This window comes from Bos javanicus, chromosome 5 (genome assembly GCF_032452875.1).
Source record: "Bos javanicus breed banteng chromosome 5, ARS-OSU_banteng_1.0, whole genome shotgun sequence".
NCBI lineage: Eukaryota > Metazoa > Chordata > Mammalia > Artiodactyla > Bovidae > Bos > Bos javanicus.
The window spans coordinates 29,882,318-29,905,710 of NC_083872.1; the positions used below are offsets into that span (position 1 = coordinate 29,882,318).

The 23,393-nt window shown below is 42.5% G+C and overlaps 1 protein-coding gene and 1 pseudogene across 3 annotated transcripts in view; both read right to left on the reverse strand.

Annotated features, from left to right (window-relative positions):
* Positions 1–22,185, reverse strand: part of LOC133247400 (small ribosomal subunit protein uS5-like) — a 36,917-nt pseudogene extending 14,732 nt beyond the window's left edge.
* Positions 1–23,393, reverse strand: part of DIP2B (disco interacting protein 2 homolog B) — a 229,003-nt gene that overhangs the window by 144,964 nt on the left and 60,646 nt on the right. The window lies entirely within an intron of this gene.

Here is a 23,393-nt window from a genome sequence, read left to right on the forward strand (position 1 = left end):
CCACCCTTATGGCAGAAAGTGAAGAAAAACTAAAGAGCCTCTTGATGAAAGTGAAAGAGGAGAGTGAAAAAGTTGGCTTAAAGCTCAACATTCAGAAAACGAAGATCATGGCATCCGGTCCCGTCACTTCATGGGAAATAGATGGGGAAACAGTGGAAACTGTCAGACTTTATTTTTTGGGCTCCAAACTCACTGCAGATGGTGACTGCAGCCATGAAATTAAAAGACGCTTACTCCTTGGAAGGAAACTTATGACCAACCTAGACAGCATATTAAAAAGCAGAGACATTACTTTGTCAACAAAGATCCATCTAGTCAAGGCTATGGTTTTTCCAGTAGTCATGTATGGATGTGAGAGTTGGACTATAAAGAAAGCTGAGCGCAGAAGAATTGATGCTTTTGAACTGTGGTGTTGGAGAAGACTCTTGAGAGTCCCTTGGACTGCAAGATCCAACCAGTCCATCCTAAAGGAAGTCAGTTCTGAATATTCACTGGAAGGACTGATGCTGAAGCTGAAACTCCAATACTCTGGCCACCTGATGCAAAGAACTGACTCATTGGAAAAGACCCTGATGCTGGGAAAGATTGAAGGCAGGAGGAGAAGGGGACAACAGAGGATGTGATGGTTGGATGGCATCACCAACTCAATGGACATGAGTTTGGGTAAACTCTGGAGTTGGTGATGGACAGGGAGGCCTGGCATGCAGCAGTCCATGGGGTCACAAATAGCAGGACACGAACCAAACTGAATATTATCTAAAAACCAGCCAGGCAAAATAAAAACAGCAAATTGTATCTAAATTGATATAAGACCAAGATAAACAAAACATTTAATCATATATCAAACAATGGTGGTGGTGGTTTAGCAGCTGTGTCCTTTTGCGACCCCATAGACTATAACCCGCCAGGCTACTCTGTCCATAGACTTCTCCAGGCAAGAATACTGGAGTGGGTAGCCATTTCCTTCTCCAGGGGATCATCGCAACCTAGGAATCGAACCTGTGTCTCCTGCATTGCAGGCAGATTCTTTACCGACTGAGCTACAAGGAAAATACCTATTAACGTATGTTACATTTGAGCTGGGCTAAACTTTTAAAATACATTAATTTTAGTATTTCTAATGTACTTTTCTGGTTTGAGAGTCAATGTTGAGTTCTTGGATTAATAATCTGATGACTTCACACTTACTATAAAACCTTTTCATTGAGTAAATATGAATTTCAATCTATTTGGTTCTGTGCTCTAATTATTAAGGCAGTAGAGAAGGGTTGGTTAAATAGATAAACGTGCTCAATCACGTCTGACTCTCTGCGTCTCCATGGAGGATCAGAGCGCGCCAGGCTCCTCTGCCCGTGGAATTATCCAGGCAAGAATACTGGAATGGGTTGTTATTTCCTATTCCAGGAGATCTTCCTGACTCAGGGATGGAACCTGAGTCTCTTGCATCTCCTGCATTGGTAAGTGGATTCTTTGCCACTAGCACCACTTAGGAAGGGTTGGTTGGAATCCAGCAGCTCAAGAGTTGAAACAAAGGGGTGTGTTCTTAACAGGAACTACTGATTTTCCTGATACTGCCTACACAACATCTCCATTTGTGGCCTTAGGTGATTCACTGATCTCTGATAGGTTCTTTTTCATATGCAAAATGGGTGGAGTCATTTGTAAGAGTGGTGGTTTAGTCACTCTATCCTGTCTGACTTGCTGCCCCATGGACTGTAGCCTCCCTAACTTATCTTTAATGATAGCTGCTGCTTTGGGTTTACCATAAAGTCAACGTGTTCTACATTTCTAGAAGACTAAATTCAGCTCTGGTCTTAATATTCAATACCAGGACATTAAGTCTAAAGCTATACATAAGTTCTAATTAGTGTATGAGTTTTAATTTCAGCAAGAGTAGAAAGGTTGAGAAAGATTGTAGGAAAAGCATAAAACTCAAGTTTTAGCTCAGACTGAAATTCAGTTACCTGCTAAAGAGAAAAAAAGTAAAAGATTTAAAATAACACACACCAGATGGAAAAACAAAAAGATCAATATAATAAAATCTTAGAATAGCTTCAGGTTCAACAATTAGGCATTAAGTTCAGCCAGCAGCATCTGGCCACGCCTTTGTGGAGAAATGAGACAAATAATTAAGTTCCTACTATTTGAAAAGGAATTTCCTATGTGGGCTCTGGTCCATAAACAGACTAAAATTTTATAACATTAAAATGTGATCAATCTATACTTTTATATTAAAGCCTAAATTCCTATTAAAGGGGGGGGGAGCTTTCACTGGAAATGATCGCAGTAATGATTCTCCAGTAACAGGTACTGTGACAATTAACCCAGTGAGTCACTCCTTGGCCCACAGCTGTGAACCTCAGTCGTTTCTCCAGTGGGGGCGACAAACGCCACCTTTCCTTCCTTCCTTTAAGAGAAGGAAAGTGAAAGTGAAGTCACTTAGTCGTGTCCGACTCTTTGCGACCCCATGGACTGTAGCCTACCAGGCTCCTCGGTCCATGGGATTTTCCAGGCAAGAATACTGGAGTGGGTTGCCATTTCCTTCTCCAGGGGATCTTTCTGACCCAGGGATCGAACCCAGGTCTTCTGCATTGTAGGCAGACGCTTAACCGTCTGAGCTACCAGGAAAGCCCCCGCACATTACTCTATCTCCTCCAGCACCTTACTTTCACCAGTTCCAAGTAGGAAAAAGAAAGAAAGCAGCATGAGAATCGCAGAAAATAATTACTCCTGGTTAGCGGAGGAGCCTGGTAGGTTGCAGTCCACGGGGTCGCTAAGAGTCGCCCACGACTGAGCGACTTCACTTTCACTTTTCACTTTCCTGCATTGGAGAAGGAAATGGCGGCCCACTCCAGTGTTCTTGCCTGGAGAATCCCAGGGACGGTGGAGCCTGATGGGCTGCCGTCTACGGGGTCGCAAAGAGTCGGACACGACTGAAGCGACTTAGCAGCAGCAGCAGCAGAACATATTTCAGTGTTACATCAGTCAGTTGTCCTGATGGTGTTAAATCACTCAATTGTTTAAAATTTAGGTAACATGAAGAATCCTCCTCTGGCCCAGAAGAACCTCTGTTCACCTGTATCTACAAATCCCATCACCACTCTTCTAACTCACCGACCTCACACCCTTTGCACTTCCTCCAATATATCAATTCTGCAGGACCCTCCCCCAACAACCAGCCCAACCATTTCCTGTGCCCAGAACACACCTTCCCTAGACTTTCTCATAAATGGACTTCCTCTCATCATTTCAGGTCTCAGCTCAAATTATCACATCTTCAGAAACAATGTTTCTCATCATCCTAGAGAAAATGGAAGTCTGTTAACCCCGCCCCCACCCCAGCTTTATTTTATGTTATGGCAATTACTTGCTAAGAAGTTCAGCCATTTTAAGTCAACCACCTGGACTATCACAATTTTAAATTAAAAGACATGTAGCAGCCGCTTCACTCAGTCAAAGGACTTCAGAAGTCCTCAACCTTTAACATAAATAATACAAATTCTGAACATTAAGAGATTCTCCCTGATAGGTTACTTCACGTCACCAGTCCCCACTCCACCCTCCACACTTACAATGTTCTATAGAAACAGACACAAAATCCAGATGGACAGCAGGGGCCATACACATAGAACCCAGCAGCTGGGTTAAAGGATGGAATCCTAGTCTGGATGGTCTTGTTACAGGCGCCTGTTCTCCACAACTCAGGGAATAGAAAGGTACCTCATTCAGGCAGCATTACTTAAAAAAGCTCCTCCTGATCCTCAGCGACGTGACTAGTAAGGAAATAACTACTGTACATCCATTTGGAACTCTGAATCTTGTGTAAGTACAGTACAGCAGAGGCACCGACACTAACAAAATTTCTAAAGCTATTTTGTGTGTGCATGCTCCGTGATGTCTGACTCTGCTACCCTATGGATTGCCACCCACCCAGGTCCTCTGTCCATGAGATTTTCCAGGCAAGAATACTGGAGGGGCTTGTCACTTCATTCTCCAAACCCGCATCTCTTGCACCGGCAGGTGGGTTCTCTACCACTGCATCACCTGGGAATATCTACCACTGTATTATTTCAAGGTTCGTTTTCTCTTTTTGCAGGGGGAGGGTCTGGGTAACTGAACATTTATGCCTAGCTTTGCTTTCATTCATCAGTATTCTAGATGAATGAATAATAAATTCATTCATTATGAATAAGGAATAATTATTCATTATAATGAATAAATTAAATAAATAAATACCAAAATAAATTCTACGGCCATAGATTACATTTTTATAAAAGTCAATGGTCCCAAGAGACAGTTTTTCTTCCAACTTTCTTTCCTATACCTTGTTTTCAAACACAACTAGGGCTGAGTTTAAAGTATAGTACAACTTGTTTTTCTACTCTCTGATGGACCTCAAAAGAGAAATGTAGGCAGAACACTTGCAATATCTGATTAAGGAAACAGAAAATTGAAAAGAATCTGTACGAAGAGCAGAAGAGAGAAGCACGGGTGGCAGGCTTTCAAAAATGAAGTGGAAACGCTTAAGAAGTATTTTTAGGGTTGCTGCTTCCACATAAGACCTCCAAGCATAGGGGACACTAAGGAGAGGAAGAAAATCTGTACACACAGACTAGGACTGAACTAGTGCAACAGTACCGGCAACTTCCTACGTGACACAATCACTTCTAAGCACCTCTACTACCTAAAATAATAATATGGTAGTCTTGTTTTGGACAGAATCTAACAGACTGTCCCATGAAAAATATTCCTTTCTCATCAAAGATACATCCATAACCTCTAATAGAACAGACATCCGAAAGAAGTGGTGGTCATAAGGTAACTTTAATTATCATTATCTTTTTTGAACTGAAAGCAAATTTTTTTTTAAGTGAAGAAAAGAAAAAGAGGGAGAAAATTTATGGAAAATTTTTGAACAGAAGAAAGGTGCCAAGATGCAGAGGAAGATAAACATGGGGACATAAGGAACAAAGGGCCTGTTGGAGAGACCAAGAATTGGTGGACAGCCTGAATCACTTTTGTCTTCACATCAAGGATGAAGAGGGGAGAGCTGGTACTGCGCGCACTGGAATCTGGGGAGCAGAGTCAAGTGTGAGCTCTGAGGAGGTCCACACTCCCCTAGGTCAGGCACCCCTTCCCTGCTGCAGCCCCAAATCCCAGGGAATCCCCAGCCAAGGTTCTGATGGTCTTGGTGGGAGAGGGAAGAGGGGACAGAGGTACCCACCAAGTCATAAGAGTAAAGTGTGTAAAAAGTAATTTTAATTAACTAGTCATCATGTAAATATTTTAATAAAGTTCATAGAGCAAGTGAAGGGTGAAACAAGAGGGTGGCCTAAAGACGAGGTGACAGTAACAGAACATCCCCAGAATCTAAAAGGACAAGGGAACATGTATATTAAACTATCCTGTTGAGGACAGAAAAGGGTATGAGAAGAGACACGGAGCTTCGACACCGTGTCAAGCTCCAATTTTATCTAGAAGTCAACTGGCTTGACATAGTTCCAACTGGTGTGAAGACAGACACCTTCCTAAGGTGCACTCGTTTGAAAGCAATGTGGCTGCATCTGGAAAACAGAGAAACCTAAGAGCAGACCAGCTTCAGTTTTACCCGACATGTACTACTAACTTTCATCATACCTTGACCTGTGGTTCAAAATCCAGAGATACAAAAGATATACATACAGTGAAAACACCATTCCCTCTCCTGTTTTCCAGTCAAGTTCGTTCCTGAGAATGTGTCCAAAGATGCACAGACTACAAGCAAAAGCACATTTTCACATGGGCATATTTTGATATGGACGTTTATAACGTTTTTTGGAAAGCAGTCTTTGTTCTAACTAAACTCACTAGCATCACACATATCCATAGATTTCAACTTTTCCACGAGGCTGACTTCAAGACTTTTTGGGGGCGGGGGGGGCAAGCAGTATGGCTTGTGGGATCTTAGTCCCTCAACCAAGATTGACCCTGGGGCCCTTGGCAGTGCAAGGGCGGAGTCCTACCCACTGGACCACGAGGGAACTCCCAAAGACATTTTAAGTATCAAGAGAAGTAGGCTTCCCTTCCCTGATGTCTCAGACTAAAGAATCTGTCTGCAATGCAGGAGACCAGGGTTCGATCGCAGGGCCAGGAAGATCTCCTGAAGAAAGGCATGGCTACCCACTCCAGTGTTTTTGCCTGGAGAAATCTATGGACAGAGGAGCCTGGTGGGCTACAGTCCAAGGAGTTCCAAAGAGTTGGACACGACTGAGCCGCCAACATTTTCACTTCACTTTCATCAAGAGAAGTGGTAGAGTGAAAGTGCTGGATTATGAAGTCTGGGTTCTCACCTCAATTCTGTGCAAGTTTGGGAAAGTCCCACCATTTCTTCAGCACTCTCCCTTATCTCTGTGGCCACCTCTTGAGTCCAGGCTACCTTCAGCTCCTGCCTGGACCTGCCCAGCCCCTCCACATGCTCCAAAACAACCCACCCTCCTGCCTCCTCCAGGCCATTCTGCTCAGGGCTACAGCTGACATAACTTTAAGTGCAAATCTTGTTTTTATGTGAATACTGAACTCTCGTGCAATCTTTTCACCATTTTGGTGAAACCAGGCACACAGCACATCCACAGCATCCAGAGTGAGGCTGGCAGTCTTCAGAGCTCACTTCCTGAGCTGGATTCCTTCACTCAACACATGAAAAGACTGGAGCCCAAGAGACTAAGTAGGTGGGCCACATCCTCAATGCCATGTGGTCCCCAGAATGCCACAATTATGTGGAATTCTAAAGGTCATCCACCCATGATGAGTATTTACCAAAGGTCAGGCACTGTGCTAGCTTTCAAGAACTTCGGTGAAGAGGTGAAACCTCTGACTTCTTAACGCTTATATTTCTAGATACAGTTCTAGAAAAGCAGCACATACCTGAGATGCTGTTCTCTCACTTCACTGGAATCCCTGTCAAAATGTCTCCTCTTCTAACCACTGTCGAGAACACCATCCCTCACTTCACTCCACCTGCTCCATTTGTCTACACAGCACAGATCACCATCAGAATATGATGTATTTGTGGTTCATCTGTTTGCCCACTATCTGGAAGCTTCCTGAGTGTATCTACCTTGCTCACTGCTATCTACCCCGTGCCTAGAACAGTGTCAGGCACAGAGTAGGCACTCAATAAATATTTGCTGGAAAAAAACAGGTAATGTGACAAGAAGAGACTGAGATGGGCAAGTAGCCACTTTGGGAAGGGTGATCAGAAAAGGGCTGTAAGACAAGGTGACATTTAAGCTGCAGCCTGAAGAACAGTAAGGAGAAGAGTCAGGACAGATCAGTGTATGGAGAAGGAACAGTGAGTGTCAAGGCCCTGGGGCATGAGAGATCCCAGTGTGAAAGGGCAACTTTGCCTTGCACAGTGAGGGAGGGGAAAGCAGTAGACAAAGCTGGAGAAGCAGGCAGGACCCTGAAGGCTATGCTAAGGAGTCAATAATTTATCCTATATGAAATGCCATCATTAAGAACTAAGCAAGGAGTTACATGATATGGTTGTGTTTTTCATAAAGCACTGTACCTCCTGTGAGCAGAAGAGTGTATAGAAGACAAAAATGAAGCAGAAGGACCAATCAGGACACTCAAGCAGTTTTCCAATTGAGAAATGATAGTAATTTAGTGGTGAAATATAGACAAAGAGAAGTGAAGATACTTAAGATATGTGTAAGGTAGAATTGTTAAGACGTGCTGATGGGCTGGACAGAGACAGGGAAGATATAAGATGATTTCCAAGTTTCTGACTTGTGCAATTGGGTGTATCAGGATCTACTAACTGAAATGAAAAAGGGTTGAGGGGGAAAAGCCAGAACTTTGTTTTGTACCAATGAAGCTTGAGTCATAGGTTTCTGATCTCCAGGTGGAACTCAGAGGACAGGTCTGGGCTGCAGCTACATGCTCAGGAGTCATCAGCATAAAGATGATATTTAAAGCCATGAGAGTAAGTGAAATGACCAAGGGAAAGGAGTACAAATAAAGAGAAGTGAGGCACAAAACTGAGCCTGGAGGCATTCCAGCACTTAGAGGTCACACAGAGCACGGAAGCAGTAAAGGAGAAGGAGAAGGACTTGTCTAATGAGACAGAAAGAAAACAACTGGATTCCATCACAGAAGACCTGGGGGCTCTTAGCAAGAATGGTTTCAGTGAAGTAGTGAGGAACGGAGCCAGTACCGAGTGGTTCAAAGACTGAATGGAAGAGAAAAAAGGTAGAAGAAAGAATAGACAACTCTTTTGAAAGGTTTGACTGTGGAGGGGAGAAAAAACTGGGCCACTAGAAATCAAGAGAGGTGAATTTAACAAGGGACAATTTCTTTCTACAGATGGGGTGCACCAGAGCTTGTTCCATTATACCAAACTGGAGGGAAATGAGAGGAGAGTGGCCCAGCTGCCAAAACAAAAACCTCTGGATGAGGAGGAGGGCAACTGAGGGTGTCCCTCTAGACAGATTCTTATTTTCTCAGGCAAGCACCAAACAAAGCCATCAGCTGAGAGAACAGAAGTCTGTAAGGTTTGAGGGAAAGGTGTGAAGTACTCTTCTTAGAACCTGAGAGAGCAAACTTAAAAGCTGGGCTTCCTGACAGTGATGAACCCCATTTCAGACCGTGGTTATGTCAACATGGAATTTCAGTTAAGACTTCCCGTACACGGTCAATACTTCCTTCAATCAATGTTGTTTTTCGAATTTATACCAAGACCTAGGTTTGTAATACCATCTTCGGAAATCACTGATCTAATGTAAGTAAATGTCCCCTCTCCCACCAAAACAGAGTATTACAGGCTCTCTACACATTCCCAGGATTTCAATCAATCATCAGATCATCAGCATCTTTAAAAAAAAGAGATCAGACAACAAACCAAATGAAAAAAAAATTACATAATCAGAGGAAATGTGACCACAGACTATCTTACATATTTCTAGATTAAAATGCATACTGATACTTGATATGCTTTAAAATAATTGAAGAGGGTAAGAGAAAGTGGGTAATGGTATAGATGAAATTAGACTGGCCATGTGTTAGTAACTGTTGATATTGGGGTAATCAGTATACATGGATTCCCTATACTAGTCTCTCTACTCTGAAATGTATTTGAAAATCTCCATTTAAAAAAGTAAAAAGTAATGAAAGAAATCCAGAACACTAAAATATAACCAATATTTTATGTTTCCAATATAAATTAATATTCCCCAATATTTCATAATTTTTTTCATTTCCAAAATTCTAGTTTGCTTCCTTAACAACTAACTCATCAGGAAAGGAAGCCCTTATCCTTCCAAACAAAATTCACTTTATTTCAAAAATAACCCTCTCTCTTGTCTGTTTTGTAGGATCAAGCCTGCCCCATTGACCATGTGTCTTACTGTGGGAGGCCTGCCCAGGTCCCCCAGTGCAGTCTGAGACAAGGGGGCACTACTGCCCAACCCAGGGGTTCGGATGCAGGCTGGCTGGCTTCCACACTAAGCTCTGCCTCTATCACTATTAAAGGTAACATGTGAGGCTCAAAAATGAAGACAAAGGGGAAAAAGTAAAATAAAAGTGATCAACTTTTCCTTCCTTCCTCAACAAATGTCTGACCTCCAGAGCTCTTGGAACCACCACAACAAACAAGCTCACCTTCACTAACTTCTCTTTTAGCAAAAAAAGTAAAGGACTGGTTCGTGTCCAGTGGTTAAGACTACGTGCTTCCAGTGCAGGGGGTCAGGGCTGATCCCTGGTCAGGAGGAGGGGGAGGCAGAGGAGGAAAAGGGAGAAAAGGAAGTAGGGAGGAAGAGAAGGACTGAGACCAGAGTATCTGCTGGGAATGGAGTGGACAGTCCTCTGTGCTTCCCAGAGGCCCTGCTGCCTTGGTCAGATTAATTTATACCAGAAGTAGCTTTTAAAGACATTAACCACTGTGGCGAATGTGGGTAGCAAATGAATGCTACTGAGGAGAAATCAGCACTGATTAATTCCCCTCCTGAGACAAAAGGTAGATCATATTTCTCTGATTCTACTACACAACTCTCCTCCATCCCTTCCCACATCTCTTTTTCCTACCAACCCCTTCTCAAACCAAACTTGTGGCAGATAAAATGAACTGGACACCATATGACTGGAAAGAGCCAAAATTTTAAGGACACCACTGCTCCGGTTAGTTCCACCTTGCCAATCGGAGGGTTACCTGACTGGTTTCACTGACAGAACTGGTTGCCAAGGAGGGTGGATGTTATCTCTGAGAGCCACAAAGACCATCTTCTCTTTGCAGCAGCTATTCTAAACATTTCTTAGTTTATGAATACGTATCTGTTTCAGCGGTTTCCAAATCTGGAATTTTACAGGAATTTCTAGAAGAGTTCTTCTAAGATTTGGTTGGGGCCCATAAACCTGTATTTTTCAAAAAGTCATCAGGCAGTTGCACTTACTCAGGCTTAGAAACAAATGATGTATTATGAGCTGAGGTACAAACATAACTCATATTCAAAAGAGTAACCTACCTCTAAAAGCTTTAATTATTCTGAACATAACCAAAATATTTTCTCTAAATAAAACTACAATTCTAGATAATATGCAAAGTAAAATCAAATTGTTAATTCAGAAAAAAAAAACAATAAAAAGCTAACAAATTACAAGGAAGGACTAAAGTACAGTCTTCTAAGACTGGTCTTGCTGACATATTGGACTGGATGATTCTTAGTTGATAGAGGCTATGCATTGTTGGCTAGTCCTATCAATCGAATATAATTTCAGTGAAAATCTTACTGTAACAACAGAATGAGTGATTTTGCTGAAATGAAGGCCAGCTCTCTGATTTCTATCCACTAGATGCCAGTAGCATCCCCCCAAGTTGTAACAATCGAAAATGCCTCTAGACACTGTCAAACGTCCACTGCAGGGCAAAAATCACCCCAGTCCAGGACTACTGGATTAAAGGAACCAGGTTAAAAATTAGAAGGAAAAAAAAACAAAAACGGCTAAAATAGATTGGAGTGAAGGTACAGCAAATAAATTGTCTTCAGAATATAAAGCAGTAGCACGAGGTGCACTCTTACTGGATATTTTTATTAAAAACAAAACTAAAGGAAATGGACTTAAGTTTCACAAGGGAGCATCGATGAGTACTCAAAAGGAAAAACCTCTTAACTCCTAAATTTCATTACAGCCAGGAAGTCTGGAGACCCTTTCCTGGAGATAATTAGAATGAAAAGGCTGTGATATGACTCAGAAGCTTTGGGACTAGAGCGTAGGTCTGAGAGAGCTGCGGAGGGCCCATTTTAGCCTGAGAACCTCTCCCGCCCTGGAGCCTGAAAGACTCCTTCAGAAGGAAAGCACTTGACTCACAGTTAAAGTCTCCCTCTGGACTCAGGTCCGTGTGATGTGACCAGTTTCTGAACGCACACACAGCAAGCCAACAAGGCTAGCAGGTTTATGGCCCTTCCCTGCTGCTTGTGCTTCTTAAGGCCAAGGTGAGGCTGTGAACCAGTCTTCTCTTTTGCGCCCAGGGTCAGTCCTAGCATTGTTCTAGTGCAGAGGCTGCCAGTCCAAAGTGGAGCTGTGACCAGGAATGGTATTCTACGCAGATCAGCACATCTATAGTATCTATCTCAGTAAAAGTAAAGGCAAATACAACAAATCTGAGAAAAGAGAAAAAAACAAGTCAAGCCACAAACTACTGTAAATCAGTAGTTCCCCAAAATGTGATCCATTGATTTCTGTGGGTCCTGCAAGAACTTACAAAGGTCCGAAAAGTATAAAATACTTTAATAATGATATTAAAAGATTTTTTTTACCATTTTTACTGTGTGAATGGCTATTTTATATTTTAACCTTTTGCTCTTCATCCATAACAATGGATCTCAAAATTCATACTTTTAAATTATTTGCTCTCATAGCATAAAAGCAATGGTGAATAAAATGGCACAAATCAAGGGAGTGGTGATTTAGGCCATACATATACAGTGGAAGTTACTGGTTTTATTACATCTTGATCCCTGAATCCACATCTTTCTAATATTCTGTGTCGTCTCAAGGAAAAGCACTTACACAGTTCTGAGCTGAACTGGCTGTCTTTTTTCTTTTCTAAACTGGCTTCATTCACTATATTTTTTTCATATAAACCTATGTGATGGCTACAGCTGGAGCCTGGGTCCTTTGCACGGAAACTCTGGGGTGGGTCTTTACAAGAAGGTCAGTGAATTCCTGATATGGAGGCTCAAAGACTCAGTGAACACTGACTCTTTCCAGAGATCAGGGGTGAGATAACTGTAGGTCTTGGAAATGGCATGAAAAGTGGCCTTGGCAAAGTTGCTCAGGATGGCAGTGATGGCAGCAGGATGGAGATGCAGCGATGGTCAATTCCAGCCATCATCAGTAGCTTCTTGGGCACAGGGACTGAGATGGTGCCAGTGTTCCTGAAGACAAGGATGAGGCAAACCAGCACAGAGCCACAGTGGTGAGTCACCTTGCAAGGGACAGCATGAGGCTTGTGGACCTTGTTCCCCCAGTAACCTCACTGAACAGGGATGACAGAGAGAGTTTGGCCAGAAGTAATGCCCAACAGATGGCAGTGGCTACCTCCTAAGAGCACTTAACACCCATACACCATTCCTACTTTAACATCATTTCTACTTGAACTGATGGACAAACTATGGTTTTCAGACTTGAGTATCTGGCAGACATTCTCTTAAAAATTAACCAAGTGAGTTTGGTACCAGCAGCACTGATAACAATCATAAACTTCAGTGAACTGGCGGTAATTTCAAAGCAAAAATCAAAATTTTGGAATACTTGAGCTTGACAGCTTTACAATACTTAGCATTTTTTCTTATAAGACTGAATATGAGATTAACAAATACAACTTTTGCTAATGTATAATGAAATGTGTCATAATTTGAAAGCTGTACCTAACATACTGATTCAATATTTTCCAAATGACCAATGAATGATGTTTAAAAACAAATTATATACTAGTAATAATTCATTCAAAGTATAAGACAGATAGGTGCTTCCTCCATGGCTCAAGTGGTAAAGAATCTGCCTGCAATGCAGGAGACATAGGTTCGATCCCTGGGTCTGGGAAGATCTCCTGGAGAAGAAAATGGATAAAATTTGTAAGATCAGTAATCCAGTATAGTCAAAGCTATGGTTTTTCCAGTAGTCATGTACGAGTACGAGAGATGGACCATAAAGAAGGCTGAGCATCAAAGAACTGATGCTTTCGAACTGTGTCATTGAAGAAGATTCTTGGGAGTCCCTTGAACTGCAAGATTAAACCAATCAATTCTAAAAGAAAGCAACCCTGAATATTCATTGCAAGGACTGATGGTGAAGCTCCAATATTTTGGCCACCTGATGTAAAGAGCTGACTCATTGGAAAAGACCCTGATGCTGGGAAAGATTGAAAGCAGGAAGAGAAGGGGATGACAGAGGACAAGATGTTTGGATGGCATCACCAACTCAATGGACATGGTTTGATCAAACTCTGGGAGATGGAAAAGGACAGGAAGCCTGGCATGCTGCAGTCCATGGAGCTGCAGAGTTGGGCATGACTGAGCGACTCAACAGCAACCAACTCAAACTGATTGATTAAATCTTCACCAATATTCTTCTGTATGTTATGAACTAAGAACTAACAGTTCCTTAAAGCACTCCCTGTATGTATTAATTCATTACAGTCCTCTGAGATGCCACACACAGTTAGGTAAAGAAGATATAGAAACAAACTGGAAATGAAACCTGACTTCCAAGTGTACACAGTGGAACAGGGGTGACTGAACGGTAAACGGGCTCTCAGAACACAATCTAGAATGTGCAGCAACAGAAGTACAAACCAGGTGGAATAGGGGCATCACTGTAGGAGACAGCTGGGCTTAATGGAAAAGGTGACCACTGAGCAGAGTCCTATGGGCTGAAGAGGTTGTAGGAAAAAAATAAAAAAGAGCACAATAAACTGCAGGATTTTAAACAAGAAAGGACATCATTAGGTTTTTGTGTTTTATAAAGAAATCTGACAACACTTAGTGAGGGGGCCAAGACAGAAACAGGGCAAGTGAGATGGGGAGGAGCATGAGCCAGTGGGGATAGAGAGAAAAAAGCAAAAGTGATGTTTTGGAGGGAGAACTGGTAAGATTTGGTGACCTAGGACAGCAGTCAGATAGAAAAACACAGGCTGTGCAGACAACAGAGGGCCTCTATAACAAACACATATACATGCTTGTTTTAAACAACTCAGAAATGTAAAAATCCATTCTTGGCTCACAGGCCTCCGGTTAGATGCTGACCTCTGACCTGAGAGATAAGCAACAAAGGAGAGGAAGAGCCTGCTGAGGTGACACCCATGTTTCTGGCTTAACCTAGTAGACAGGCGGAGGTGCCACTCACAAGAACTGTGGATATAAAATGAAACGCTCAATGGTTTCTGAGTGGTGGTAGTGGAGAGCGTGGAGGAAGAGTAAGTTAGTTTCAGACGGCCCAGGTGGAACTGTTAAGTAGAGTGCCACACATATAAACATGGAGCTCAGAATACAGGTCTGGGTGGAGAGAAAGATTTGGAAATCATCAATATACTAAACAGCTAAAACCGTGTAAATGGCTGACAGCCAAGGTAAGAGTGTCAAGTGAAAAGAAAGTTGGCTACAATCATGGGAAACACTAGGGGTTGGGGAGGAAACAAAAGGAGTCTGTGAAGAAAACTCAAAGAAAAGACAGAACAGCAGGTATATTTTAAGATGCTAAAGGACAGCAGCAAACTAAGTTGTGGACCTTCACTTAATGCCCAGGAAAGATGCCAAACCATAGATGTTTCAGAAAAGCAGCGAGGGCTGCCTAAGGGCGCACAATTCCCATGATTCTGGCAAACAAACATTTGCTGTAATTTCCAAGAGGCCACTTGTTATAAGGTCTCTTCCCCAAAACAAATTTGCTCCTAGCCTAGCCATGCTACCATTTCCTACCTGGTACCAACCCATTCTTCATGGAAACCACATACAGGAAGGAGCCAAATGCTTTTGAGGAGCGTAAACTCCTCACTGCTCAAGTCTGGCTTCCCGAATGTAGCCCCACCAGTTGTAACATCCCTGGCAATTCTTTGTCACTTACATGCTTCTATCCTGGGAAGGGAAGTAACTGATCTGACTGGCAGATGTGGGGAAAATAAATGGTACAGTTGTGTCTTTCTTCCTCTTAGGAGTGACCTGGATGGGAGTTGCGTTGGCTGGAAGCTTTGTCTACTACCCATGCCTTCTCTAACCCAGCAGTACTGTGGATTCAGCCTAATTCTGGAACTTAACAAGCTGATTTGGCTCTAATACTAAACTGCTTCCTTTACCTTGCCTTCATCAATAATAAAGGTGATATTATAGTCCCTATTTACTAATCCTTTAATTTCTATCCAATCTATTCAAAACTTGGGTGGGAGAGAAAGGTGCTATTTATTGCTCTCCCCTCCCTTCTAGATCCTAACATCAACTTTAAGTAACTTTAGATAAATGCAATCTAATTAATCTAATTTAATGTAATCTTAGTAAAATAAGGGCTTTCCAGGTGGCAAAGTGATAAAGAATCTGCTTGCAATGCAGGAGACCTGCATTGGGTCAGGAAGATCCCCTGGAGAAGGGAATGGCAACCCACTCTAGTATCCTTGCCTGGAGAATCCGATGGACAGAGAAGCCTGGTGGGCTATATCCAGGGGATTGCAAAGAGTCAGACACGACTGAGCGACTAACACATGCACAGTAAAATAATTTAAGATTTTTAAATGGTTATGTTAATTCCCCTTCCTTTTACATGGAAGCTTCTTTACCATTTTGATGGTGTGTTGCACGTCTCATGTTATAATATGAAACAGGTGAGACACTACCACCACTAAAGACATAATTACAGCTGAAACTAATCCCAAACATTCCATCCACTTTCAGGCTTTGGAACAAATTTCCAAGAACTCTTAATATCATCAAACACAGTCAAGGAAACCATAGCATAATTCTATTCTTAAGAAAAACACATCTCCAAATACTCTCCAAGTACTTACATAGAATTCATAAATATTTATCCCAGGTCATTTTTAAAATACCTGAAAAGATAAATTACTTGAATAAATGAATCGAGTGTTTCATGCAAAATAACCTCCCACTATCATACACCACACTGTGCCGCTTTTAGTCTGAGGACAGGAAAATACACACTCTGTAGAAAAAGGAAACGTGAACAAAATGGGCTAACCATTTTTAAAGACTGCTTCCCATCTGGGTTCCGCCTGTTCATGAGACCTGATCACAAAAATACAACAGCCCTGAAGCAATACCTCAAGTGATTAGTGCTACAATGGGCTTCATCAGTCACTGCAGACACTGTCCAGAGATCTAGGCCCATCTCTTCTACTGTTTCCAATATCCACTCTACATTCAGGATAAGGTTATAGAGACTGTGTTAGGAGAACCATACTGAACGAGTCAGGGTCAACACCACGTGGTAGGTGGCTACAGACCAGGGCAGGCCAGGAAGAAATGGACCTGCAATGGGATGGCAGGTAGAAGAGTTAGAGCAGGGTGCCACTCAATCTGTAAACTACCTGACTGGTACTCAGTCTTGTCTCTTTACAGCGTGAAGCACCCAGCACAGAGCTTTACATAGTAAAGGTAAGTGGCTATACTTGGGAGATTTTACATCTTCTGGATTATGTGCTGATTGCCTCGAACAGACTTAGGGGGAAGCCTAAGCGGACACTTAACCATTTAGTTCTGCCCAAATGAAAGCACTGAATGCCCTGCGTGGCTTTATTTATTGGAGCTCACACATTGAATGGTACATGTCTAATCAGTTGTTGGGTGCCAAGAGTGTTCTTTGTTTAACAGCACTCTAGCCAAGATGCTGACACTGGGCATATTCTCAAACTCTCAACTGTCTCCTAGAGCTGCTCAGATCTGATTTAATACTGTCAACGAAGACTCACAGCACGAGAGGGGCTGGCTCAAGATGCTCCATGAAAAGCAGCCACTCATGGAAATGTTAATTTGTGGAAGGAGGCACCAAATATTTTCTGTTATTTTAAATCCTGGCAGCAGTAAGGAGAACCAGCCCAACATTTTAAGCAAACTAATTTTATACCCTTTTCAGCTTACAGAATCAATAAATTACAGCTCTACTTTTCATTATCTGGGAAATGACAAAAATGGAGAAGAGAAGAAAGGAGACTCAGTGCAGTAAATTGGAAGATCCTTTAAAACAGAGCCTATGTTTTGTTCATTTTCTTTTCCATCAGAGTCTAGCAGCAGTGCTTTGACCACAGCACTCAGTGAGTGAGTGCTGAATCAAATTGTTGTGAAAGCATTCTCAGCTCACCACAGATCCAGCATGTCACGAGTTTAGCAACTCTTAACTCTCTCCTAGCAAATGCTTTCAGTTCCGCTTACAGCAAACATTTTTTTCCAAGAAATGTATCTTACTTCACAACATAGAAATGAAAAACCTAGAATCTCCTTTGTAAAGGTGCATTTCTTTTAAAAAGGAGCCATATACTATAAATGAGAAACATTTTGTGTTAAAAAGGAAAGGGCAACCTAAGTAAAGCAGTATATCTGTAACTGTGCTGTAAGGAACTCTAAAGAGCAAACATCTGTAACGCCGCCATACAGCTGCATCCATAAACACCTTTTCCTAAAGGACTAGTTAAACTAAAGGTTAAACTAGAAACGCAGGTGCATCTTTTAAATAAACTCCCAGTCCTAGAAGTATGTTTAAGTTATTTATGAATAATTAAAAGGCCTAGGTTCCAAGGGTCACAGAGAACTGAACTCCCATCTTCTCACAGCCAAAGTCGTTCAAGGGGCTGCCAACAATAATATATTCTCTGTGAGGCTTTTCCTGGCAAGCCCGTTCCTCAACCCCTGCCCTGTGTTGCCATGGCATTTTCTTTTCATACCTCTATTATCGTTTACCTCAGCATATAATCAACCTTTAACTTCCTTTTCATTACAAATCAGTTCCTGATTAGACTGTGAGCCCTTTGTGGACAGGAACTGGGTCAGAGTCACTTTGCTATCCCCAGAATCTACTAAATAGTAAAGCAGTTAGTTAATAAAACTTCTGTTGAAAGAATGAAATCAAAACTTCTGAGACTATTGTTTTACATATTTAAGGCTGCTCACTGAAAGGAAGTCCTCAAGTAACCCAAGGTACTGAAAAAACTGCTTAAGCCTCATATATCCACACATTGTCTGCCTTTATCCTTATGCATTTATACAGTCAGCAACTGTCTCAGGCAGAACAATGTTTGAACTTAGTGGGTGCTCAAATATTAATTGATACAAGGAATACATGTTGAACACTATACATATATATATAGAGAGAAAGCGGGCCAGGGTACTGGGCAAGAGGGAAGAGGGGAGAAAGAGAGAGACACAGAGAGAAGAAAAACATATATCATATTCTACAGAATTCCCTAGATCTGTATTTTAAAATATGAACATGTGAAGCAACATATAAACAAAAACTATAGAACTTTCTCACTTTTAAGCAAGACCTGGCGAATCTTAAGAGTTGATTTTCAGAAATGATAAAAGGATCATGACACAGCAAAAAACTGCTCTGACTACGGAATCTCTCATAGAGTAATTGGATAACTTCATTCATAGAGGTGACAAGTTTCTACAACCAAACTGCAAAAGATTTCTCACTTTAACAGCCAGCAGCAGATGTCAACACAGAAGCTGAGTTGTTACTCCTTTTTGGAAGCCAGTAGATTGTTAAACTTATTAGTTTCATAATAAATATAAAAACATGTAAAAATATAATCTTTTACAAACCAGTATTCATCTGATATTAATATAACTTTTAATACAGTAATTACAAAAACAAACACAGAAGCAAAATCTCTAAAGATATCAATATTTACCTGATATGTATATAATAATATTCAAAATAATTATAGCTCATTTGAAGGTGGAGTAGGGAATTCCCTGGCGATCCAGTGGTTAGGACTCAGCCCTTTTACTGATTGAACCTGGCCTGAGGTTCAATCCCTGATTGGGGAAGATTCTGTAATGAAATCTATGAAGGTGGAATATAGTTTTATAAAAGAGAGCTAAACCTCACCCCCCTCTCTGGTAAAAGGTAATCCTGAGGAGTCAAAAAAACAGGTTCTGACATTTGACAGTGAGGCTACACAATCTTTAATCACCACCTGTATAAGAGGTAAAGAGCCTCATTTTTCCCTCAGAGCTTTGCCTCTAACCCATGGAAATGGCGGTGATGAAACAGCAGGCCAAGAGAAGGGGTCCAGCAGTTCAGATGGTGGAGTTCACAAGCACATTCTCTGCCACCTTCAAGTGTCTGGCAGGCTGCAAAGGCAACCAACCACATAACATGGCCTTGGTTTTCAGAAACAAAATGTCATTTAACAAGCCCCAATAAAACAAAATCTCCTAAAAAGTCCCGGCCATCATGGCACCTGGAGGCAAGCACTATGAAGCAAGGGCATCATATGTTGCTGAAAGTGGGGCCCAAGGCACTGGGTACCAGACCCTCCTTAGTCCCCGGAGGAGGTTAAAAAAATACTAGAAGCTTGTAAGGCCCCCATGACTTGGATGTCTCTGATAACAGTGGCATATCCATATGCCAAGTTGTAAAGGCTACATCCTTGGAGCCTGGAGCTTTCCCAAATACATTTGCTAATGGTACACTGTTGGAGGGGGACCCAGACCCCTCAGTGGTCGACTGGGACCCCCAAGAATGGGAGGTGGCAGCATATGAGTTGAGGAAGAAACAACCTCTGTCCCAGGCATTCCCTGTTAATATCTACTGTACCAAAAAGTCCAACAACAGCCAGTGTGAATGAGGAACAGAGACGCCTAACTACACCACAACAGAAATCCAAGGCTTTTTAGAAACAGTCACCAAAAGGGAGAGGGAGAAAGGTGCTAATGGTTCATAGAGGTCTCTGAAACTGTTTTCAAGCTTTGTTTACACAGGAAGAGGCCCCTCCAGGCTCACAGAGACAGAAGGAAGAAGCTCAGCCTCCCGTACAAGACGAGCGACAGGCTCTCTGTATTGGCAGCTGTAGCAATCAGGGTCCCTGATAAGTCATTTCGGGACAGCCGAACACAAGTTAAAAGCCTTGGTTCAGGAGCTGCGGGCTCTTCAGGAGACCTCGGTCCCATTTCAAAGGATGAAACTGTCACCTCTTGCAGTGCTCCAGCCCTGACCACAGACTCTGGAATCCCACACCCAGATCTCTTAAAGAGATACAGCTGGCAAGGCCTCTGCCCTTGGGACCCCTGCAGTCCCCTGAGCTCGTCCCTCCACTGAGGGACAATCACCTGTTCACTTCTCTAATTATCCACAGGGACACTCTCATTGACACCAGAGCGCAGGTTACACTCTTCCCCGGAACCCCTCCAAACGTAAGTGAGGGGAACCCTGTCAATTACAAGGCATAAGAAGTAGGATGAACCTGAAAGTTGCTCAGTCGTGTCCCACTCTTTGAGATCCATGAACTATACAGTCCATGGAATTCTCTAGGCCAGAATACTAGGGTGGGTAGCCTTTCCATTCTCCAGGGGATCCTCCCAACCCAGGGATCAAACCCAGGTATCCCACATTGCAGGCAGATTTTTTTACCAGCTAAGCCACAAAAGAAGCCCAAGAATACTAGAGTGGGTAGCCTATCCTTTCTCTGGTGGATCTTCCTCACCCTGGAATCAAACCAGGGTCTCCTGCACTGCAGGCGGATTCTTTATCAACTGAGCTATCAGGGAAGCCCCAAGAAGTAGGATAGTAGATGTCAAAGATTTATAAATCTTATAAACATAAGATTTATTCTTATGTTGCAGAGAGTGGTGATTTCCTCATAGGTGACATGGTTGGTAACTCTCTTTACTATCTCACTAATGAACATATCCTTTGGATAAGCTACAGGAAGAAAAGAACACTTCCAAACTCTGGAAGAGAGAAAAACAATAATCACATTCACTAAAAACTAAACTATCTTCACTGCTAAACTGTTTCCTTGATGAATAAGTAAGGAAAAACGCTTCTGAAATAGTGGTAATCATTAACATATATAATTCAAAATTTATTCCAGATCCATTAAAAGCATAATTACAACACAGATCTAACATTCCTTTCTTCTTTTATTTAATGGAGTATGACTACTTTCAGTAAAAAAAGTATACATTTATTATAAATGTACAGTGATATTATGGGCTGAATTTTGTTCCCTTAAAATTCAAGTATTGAAGCCCTAACACCCAGGACCTCCGAATGGGACTGTAATAGAGAGACAAAGCCTTTAAAGAGGTAAGTTAAAATGAGGCCCTTAGGATGGGCCCTAATCCAGCTGAACTGGTTTCTTATTAAAAGAGGAAGCGTGAACACAGAGGCACGAGGGATGAACACAGAGAGACCGTGAGGACACAGTGAGCGGGCACCGTGTGTAAGCCAAGGAGACCTCAGAAGAAACCAAACCTGCTGACATCCTGACCTTGGACTTCCAGCCTCCAGAACTGTGAGAAAATAAATTTCTATTGTTTAAGCCACCCAGTCTGTGTTAGTCTTTGTTACAGCAGCCCTAGCAAATTAATACGCAAAGCAAAAAGATGTTCTCCTGACTTCCCAGGTGGCTCAGTGGTTAAGAACCCATCTGCCAATGCAGGAGACACTGATCCTGGAAGATCCTACATGCTTTAGAGCAACTAAGCCTGTGCCCCACAACTACTGAGCCTGTGCTCTGGAGCCTGGGAGCCACTACTGCTGAGTCCTCGTGCCCTAGAACCTGTGCTCTGCAACAAGGGAAGCCACCACGATGAGAAGCCCATGCAGTACAACGAAGAGTAGCCCCTGCCACTGCAACTAGAGGAAAGCCTGCGCAGCAAGAAAGACCCAGTACAGCCATAAATAAGTAAGAAAGACATTCTCCACGCGATCAAGAATAGTGTGGCAGAGATGGCTAGCTGCCCACCAGAGACTTACATTTCCCTTCATAAGTGGTGCCAGAAAGCAGCTGACAAACGCAGACTAAATCTTCTGCCTCCCCACCCTACCCATCACCGCTACATATAGGTTGGATCTCACCAAACCAACGTGTGCACTCTGGACTGAGGTTAAGAAGTGAGTATGCTCTTGTTATCCTCTTTTTTGTCACCCCTTCCCTTTCCCAGTCTCCTGGCTGGGTATCAACCCCCAGGACACCCAGAATGAGTCTTCATCAACCTGGGTCTCCCATGATCTCACTAAGCAGTTTCCCCCATTCCCTGTCCAACAACAGGAATGTCCATTTTGGACCATGTTATGCATCTGAGAGGGCTTCCCAGGTGGTGCTAGGCCTGCCAATACAAGAGACTAGGAGACTAGGGTTCAATCCCTCAGTCGGGAAGATCCCCTGAGGAGGGCATATATTCTTGCCCGGAGAATCCCACGGAGAGAGGAGCCTAGCAAGCTACAGTCCATACGGTCATAAAGAATCGGATACAACTGAAGCGACTTAGCAAGCACGCATGCATCTGAGATTTTGGATTTGTCTGTTAAAGCAGCAAGCATTCACCTTAATACAGATGATATTTAAACTTGAAGTTTCATTTTCTTTCTTCAGATTTTAGAACTGAGAGTTAAATATAGGTCAAATTCATGAGAAACTGCTGTTTATGTAAGTCAAAGATGATCAAGTATTGTTAATTTCATATGCTTCAACCTAATATGTTTGGTCTACAAAAAAGTGGATGAGGCATGACTGTTCCCCCAGCTCACTAATCAATCACATCAGATCAGATCAGATCAGTTGCTCAGTCGTGTCTGACTCTTTGCGACCCCATGAATCGCAGCACACCAGGCATCCTTGTCCATCACCAACTCCCAGAGTTCACTCATGTCCATCAAGTCAGTGATGCCATCCAGCCATCTCATCCTCTGTCGTCCCCTTCTCCTCTTGCCCCCAATCCCTCCCAGCATGAGAGTCTTTTCCAATAAGTCAACTCTTCACATGAGGTGGCCAAAGTACTGGAGTTTCAGCTTTAGCATCATTCCTTCCAAAGAAATCCCAGGGCTGATCTCCTTTAGAATGGACTGGTTGGAACTCCTTGCAGTCCAAGGGACTCTCAAGAGTCTTCTCCAACACCACAGTTTCCCCCACAAAGTTGAACACACTGATGGATTCTAACAACAGCTCAACACTCTTCACAGACTGAAAGGCAATTTCATAGAAAACTTATATTCAGTACTGGCTAGTTCTGTGCTTTCACAAATCCATGCCCTTAACTAGTTTCTCTATTATTGGATAATTTTTTTTTGTCCTGAATTTATCAAATTACACCCTACCAAAGATGTCAAGATGGAGTAAGCCCACTACAGACTCTCTCCCCCACTATGTGCTGTGCTCAATCATCCAGTTGTCTGACTGTATA